We start from the raw sequence: 6282 nt of genomic DNA on the forward strand, positions 1-6282 counted from the left end.
AACAGGCACTCACATCATAAACACATCTCTTAGACTACAGCTGCTTCAGTCAAAGACCTAGCCAGGGGACAAGATTCTTCTCATCACTATGTGTGTGTCTCCAAGTTAACAAAAGCCTCTAGGGAGTGTGTTGATGTACAACAAGCCAGTCTGTGTACGCGCAATGGAGCACAAGAACTGGGAGGGGAAAGGCCAAGGAGTGATACCACTGAATATTCTTGAACACAGAGGCAAACCCAATTAAATGCTGGCAACCACTGCTTCGTGTCACCCTTGCTGAGGAGGTGGAGGCTCCTGAATGGCGACTATCCTTTTATTTAAATATTTTTAAAAAACATTAAGTCGAACATCTTAGGCTAACATAACTTCAATGCAACCCCATCTCTCCATCTCTGTGCCACAACCCCCAGAGGGCTGTGAAATTGGGGAGGGGGGCCCAAATGCATCACCTGGTCTCCAGGTTCCCACAACTGGTATAAAGAGTTGTTTAGCAAGCATCATGTTGCTCTGATATGGGTTCTCGGCACAAAGAAGATTTCACACATGAAAATACATATGTAGTGCATGTGCTTTCATCATAAAACACTGAGCGATGCACGCTAAATCCAGTGTGTTTTCAGAGTCACCCCCAGAGCAGATGGGGCTAATTCAATAGAAAAGCACACAAGAACTACCACATGGAGATGAATCAAGCCCAGTAGTCCACCTCTTACTAAAACAAAATCCGACTCCTTGAGGATTCATAGCACAGGTATTAATGGAGAACTCAATTTTTCATTTTCATTTTTAAAGATTATACGTCATTATTACTATTACTGTTACTATCCTATTTCAACCCCACCCATCTGGCCACTCTGGGTGGCCTCCAGTAAAATGATAAAATGTCAAACATTAAAAACTTCCCTAAAAAGGGCTGCCTTCTGATGTCTTCTAAAAGTTCTGTACAGTAGTTCTTTATCTCCTTGACATTTGATGGGAGGGCATTCCACAGGGAGGGTGCTACCGCAAAGAAGGCCCTCTGCCTGGTTCCTGGTAACTTTACTTTCCGCAAGTGAGGGAACTGCCAGAAAACCCTTGGAAGTGGACCTGTGTCCAGACTGAATGACAGGGGTGGAGACATTCCTTCAGATATACTGAGCCAAGGCCATTTAGGGATTTTAAGGTCAGTATCAACACTTTGAATTGTGCTTAGAAATGTACTGGGATCCAGCCAGTGAAGATCCTTTCAAGATTTGTTTAAAGGTCATTATGGTTTCTACCTTGCAAAATTATCTGAGGAAGAGCATTCATGAGAAATGCTCATTTATGGTGTTTTTGGTGCAGCCTTCCTCAAAACGAGCCCTCAGATGTTAAGGACTCAATCCTCTTCACTTTTCGAAAAGTTCCACTAAGTTCAATAGCACTTAGTGCAAAGCCAACATGCTTAAGATCACAACATTTGTATAGTGTTCCAACTCACAGCTTTATAACACAGACACAACTACTGCATTTAATATTCCACTCTTTTTGTAGTCTATTTTCAAGTGTGTTACGTGCACAGCAATCGTTTGTATAGGCCTTTACAGCTGCAACATGCTGTGCAACACTTTTTGTGTCAACTAGTGACATCTGCTGGTGGCTAACCTCTCTTACTTTAAGAAGCAATAACCACCCAAAATCCCAAATGTTTCTTTCCATGACATTAAGGAGGCAGTTTAGAACAACCAGCCACTTCAAGAACCAAGACGAGGTTTCTCTTCTGTATGATTTAGATCCATTCCTGTGAACTTTCATATACACATGTATTAGAGTCATTATGTCATTGGGAATAGCTTAGTGGTTGACTCCTTGTCTCCTTAAGTCATCAAATCTCCAGAGCTCTCTTATAATGTAAACACATTTGGCTAATAAAACAAACAAACCTGTCCGGTTCTCCCCCACATTTTCCTCTATCTCTTTCATGAATGCTGGCAGCTTTCACAACACTTTGTTACAGATATATTCAAACACAGGTGGGGATGCATACCGTGTTTCTCATATTATAAGACATGTCTTATATTTATTTTTTCCTCAAAAAAACACACTATGGCTTATTTTCAAGGGATGTCTTATTTTTTTCCTCCTCCTCCTGCCGCAGCCGGCATTGCTGCTGCTCCTATCACTATGTCTTATTTTCGGGGTATGGCTTATATTCCTTGAATGCTTAAAAATCCTGCTATGGCTTATTTTATGGGTATGTCTTAAAATATGAGAAACAGGGTATACATTTATCACCACTTCTGGGCACATGTGGTTGCTAAATTGCTAAATTAAGTAAGCAAGGACAAAAGATACTGGCTCTGCAAGTTAGCTAAAATAATTACAATCTTGCTATGCATTTACAAGAATGATGGGTAGATCATATAAAACAGTGTTTATTTTCTAAGATAAACGCTGAACAGAATCCTATTCTTCTTCCTGGATTTTAAGATACAGTATGTGAAACTAGTTTCAACTAATAGGTAACTCAAGTTGCAGTTCCATATACATTTTCTCGAGAGGATTGCTCAGTTGGTTAGAGTATGGTGCTGATAACACCAAAGTTGCAGGTTCAATCCCCAAGGAACAACTGCATATTCCTGCATTGCAGGAGGTTGTACTAGATAATTACCAGGGTTCCTTTCAACTCTATGATTCTACAATTCTAAATTCCATTGAGCTCAATAAGACTTACTCCTATGTAGATACATGTATAGGACTGCACTGTCAAAGAATAATCCAACATCTGTGCTCAGGCTCAATACTGATGTAATGCTGTTAATCTCAAAATCATGACTGCAACAATGGAGCTGATTGGGACCCATATATTTCTTGCCTCACCACCCTCCTTTCATCTCATGTATAAATCTTCCTTTCCTTGGTGCAACATTACAACTATACCAACTGTGGTCTGAGCATGGTTATCTTGAACAGTGATGCATCACGGAGTCTGAAAAAGGAAGGGGGGGGCAAACCCATGCAAAAGAAGGGATAAGATACTAATGATTCCAATACATGCTAAAAATTTCCTAACCATAGATAGCATATTGTGAGCACTATATCTGTCCTGGGAATCAGAGAAAGCAAATGAACAATGTACTATGGACACATACATAGAAAAATATTTGTTTCACTTGTGGGAATGTAGTGTACATACTGCTCAACGCTAAGTATCTTTACTCAGAATAGACCCCCACTAATTTCAATGGGGCTTACTCATAAAGATATTTGTACAGGATTGCAGGCTGAAAGTAACACATCTCAATGACAGTGTTGCAGACAGCCATCTTTTGTATTATTTTCAGTTCTGCAAAGCCCTACTTGTTTGCATCAAAATATGACAGATGCAAGAAGAGAGTTTGCCAAATGAAGTCACTTGAGATGCCTATTTTAAATAATGGGAAAGAAATATATTGGAAAATAAACCTGCCAGATGTCAAGGTAAGATATGATCAGAGCCTAAACATTTTTCCAGAGACAGTCAGAACCTTTCTGGTACAGATGCATTTGAGAACTACAACTGACTAGGTGAGCCGTGTTTATTTTTTAAAAATAATAATGTTCTGATTCTATGTTGTGTGTGCTCAGTTAGTTTATTTTTCAGGCTACATTCCACAAAGCTATTTTGCACCCCAATCCTATGTACGTCTACTCAGAAGTATATCCCTGAGTTTATACACACGAAAGAGAGAGAGAGAGAGAGAGAATGAGTGCAGCCACAACACCAAACTTTGAACTGCACAGATGCACCTTATTTCAGATACCACAACACTCATGTATCTCTTATGTCTGGACTAATTTTATCACCTGAAATGGCTCATTAACAACTATGACTGACAAGACACTGAAAATGATCTGCTATCAGGCTGAAATGTAGGCAAGAGCTGCTTAAACTTAACCAACCTGCAGTTCCAATTTTCAGTTTACAGCCCACTGGAGGACAAATCACTCTTACTAAGAGATAAAAAAGAGGCTCTTCATCCAATACTGGCTCATCCCTCAAAGTTTTCCTGAAGGCGAACACAATAAAAGCTATTCACAATGCCATACTTTACAAACACAAAGTGCTTTTTGAACAGGGAGTGGGGTATATGGAAAACCCAGCAATAACCACAAAGAATGCCAATAAATACCAGCTTCGGCAGGAGTAGCCAGAAGGGGGGCACCAATTGCCTTCAGGATCTGATTGGCTACTGTGGCAAGAAGAATGATGGAGTAGATGGGAGAGCCAGTATGGAGTGCTTAGAACCAGGTTCAAATCCCCACTCAGCCATCCCCTTCATAAACTATCTTTCTGCCTAGCCAACCTCACAGGGTTGTTGTGAGGATAAATTGGGGATGGAGGAAAAGGGGTAAAAAACTATGTAAACAAACAAACAGACGGATGGATGGACCTACAGATTGACACAGCAAGGTTCTTCTTGTGTCAGTGTGGGGGAGCAGGGGGGGGAGGAAAGCTTTGTCTGAAAAAGCCAGTGGCAGTGTAGTGGTTAGTGTTTGTCTGGGACCTGGGAGAGACCAGGGTTCTAATTCTAATTAATTTATTACTTATACTCAGTGCTTTTTTTCAGAGGGTACTCAAGGTTACGGCAGCTCTCTTTGTTGTTGTTAAAAAGTGTGGCACTTACTGTAACTTCATGGTGAGTACCGGTGCACCTACAGTCTTATCTTGGAAGCTGAACGGAATCCGTTCCATAAGTCCGTTCAACTTCCAAAACATTTGGAAACCAATGTGCGGCTTCTGATTGGCTGCAGGAAACTCCTGCAGCCAATAGGAAGCCACTGAAGCCCTGTCGGACGTTTGGATTCCAAAAATAGTTTGCAAACCAGAACAGTCATTTCCGGGTTTGCAGAGTTCAGGAGCCAAAACGTTTTAGAACGTTCACAAACTATGGTACGAGTTACAGGTAGGTAGTTGTGTTGGTCTGAGTCGAAACAAAATTAAAAAATTCCTTCAGTAGCACCTTAAAGACCAACTAAGTTTTTATTTTGGTATGAGCTTTCATGTGCATGCAGACTTCTTCAGATACACTGAAACAGAGTATGGTACGAGTATGACTGTATTTTCCTGGGGGGGGGGGAGCACTGCTTATACTCCACCCATCCAACTGAGTTGCCGCAATCCTTCTGGGCAGCTTCCAACATAATATAAAAACACAGCGAGACAACAAACTTTTTAAAAAAGCTTCCCGATACAGGGCTGCCTTCAGATGTCTTCCATTGCCCCTCCAGACAAACAGATAATTTATTATTATTACTGTCTTATTATTTATACCCACGCCCATGTGACTGGGTTTCCCCAGCCATTCTGGGCGGCTTCCAGAACATATGAAAACATAATAAAACAACAAACATTAAAAACTTCCCAATACAAGGCTGCCTTCAGATGTCTTCTAAAAGTCTGTTTGTCTCCTTGACATCTGATAGGAGGGTGTTCCACAGGGCAGGCGCCACTACCGAGAAGGCCCTCTGCCTGTTTCCCTGTTCCTGCAGTAAGAGAAACTGCCAGAAGGTCCTCGGAGCTGGACCTCAGTGCCTGGGCTAGACGATGGGGGTGGAGACACTCCTTCAGGTTTACACTCTGACTCGGCTACCAAGCTTCCTGGGTGACCTTGGGCCAATAATTCACTCCCTCGCTCTATCCTACCTCACGGGGTTGTTGTAGGGGCTGGTTATGGGGCGGGGAGACTCATGTACGCCACCTCGAGCTCCTCGGATTAAAAAAAATGGTGCCATATAAATGCGATAAAATAAATAAACACATCCAAAGTAAGCCCAGTAAAAGTTCCCCTGAAGGGGCTTCGCTCCGGCGTGACAGGGCGCGGGTCGCCACAACCTCATTACTCCTGCGGGTCCTTTTTCAGACTCACCCGCGAAGGGAGGCTCCGCCCGCAGACTCCTCGGGACGCTCCGCCGGGCCTAGCGAAGGCCTCAGCCTAATAGGCCCAGTCACGAGCAACCGGCCCCCGCACCGCCACTTCCTCTCCGGCACAACAAGCGGAGCAACGGCATCTTGCTTCCAAAGTCCGCCGCAATGATTTCGGCACTTCCGGCCCAGTATCGGAACTCGCTTTCCCGCTCTTTAAGAAAGCGTAGAAGGGCTTCACCATAGATACGCCGAGGGACAGAGCGACGTTACTCCGCTCTCACAGGAAACTAGGCGGAAACACTAACCGGGTGCTTCGAACTCACGTGCAGCCGATATAGGTTTTTTCCTTTTCCTTCTGAACATGTGTTGCTCTAGGGTGCAAACGATCTACGATTGGTTTCCAAGACATCGCGAGA

The 6282-nt window shown here is 42.9% G+C and overlaps 1 protein-coding gene across 2 annotated transcripts in view; it reads right to left on the minus strand.

The window, feature by feature from the left end:
• The window catches only part of OXNAD1 (oxidoreductase NAD binding domain containing 1), a 28264-nt gene extending 22063 nt beyond the window's left edge, over positions 1-6201 (minus strand). The window contains exon 1 of one of the 2 annotated variants that reach the window (XM_035128941.2): positions 5868-6199. The gene's annotated coding sequence lies outside the window, so the exon portion shown is untranslated. Of the gene's footprint in view, positions 1-5867 lie in introns of both variants that reach the window. The other variant, XM_035128942.2, reaches the window with a different exon arrangement.
• Positions 6202-6282: the final 81 nt, after the last annotated feature.

The sequence above is a fragment of the Zootoca vivipara genome, chromosome 12 (assembly GCF_963506605.1).
Source record: "Zootoca vivipara chromosome 12, rZooViv1.1, whole genome shotgun sequence".
Lineage (NCBI taxonomy): Eukaryota > Metazoa > Chordata > Lepidosauria > Squamata > Lacertidae > Zootoca > Zootoca vivipara.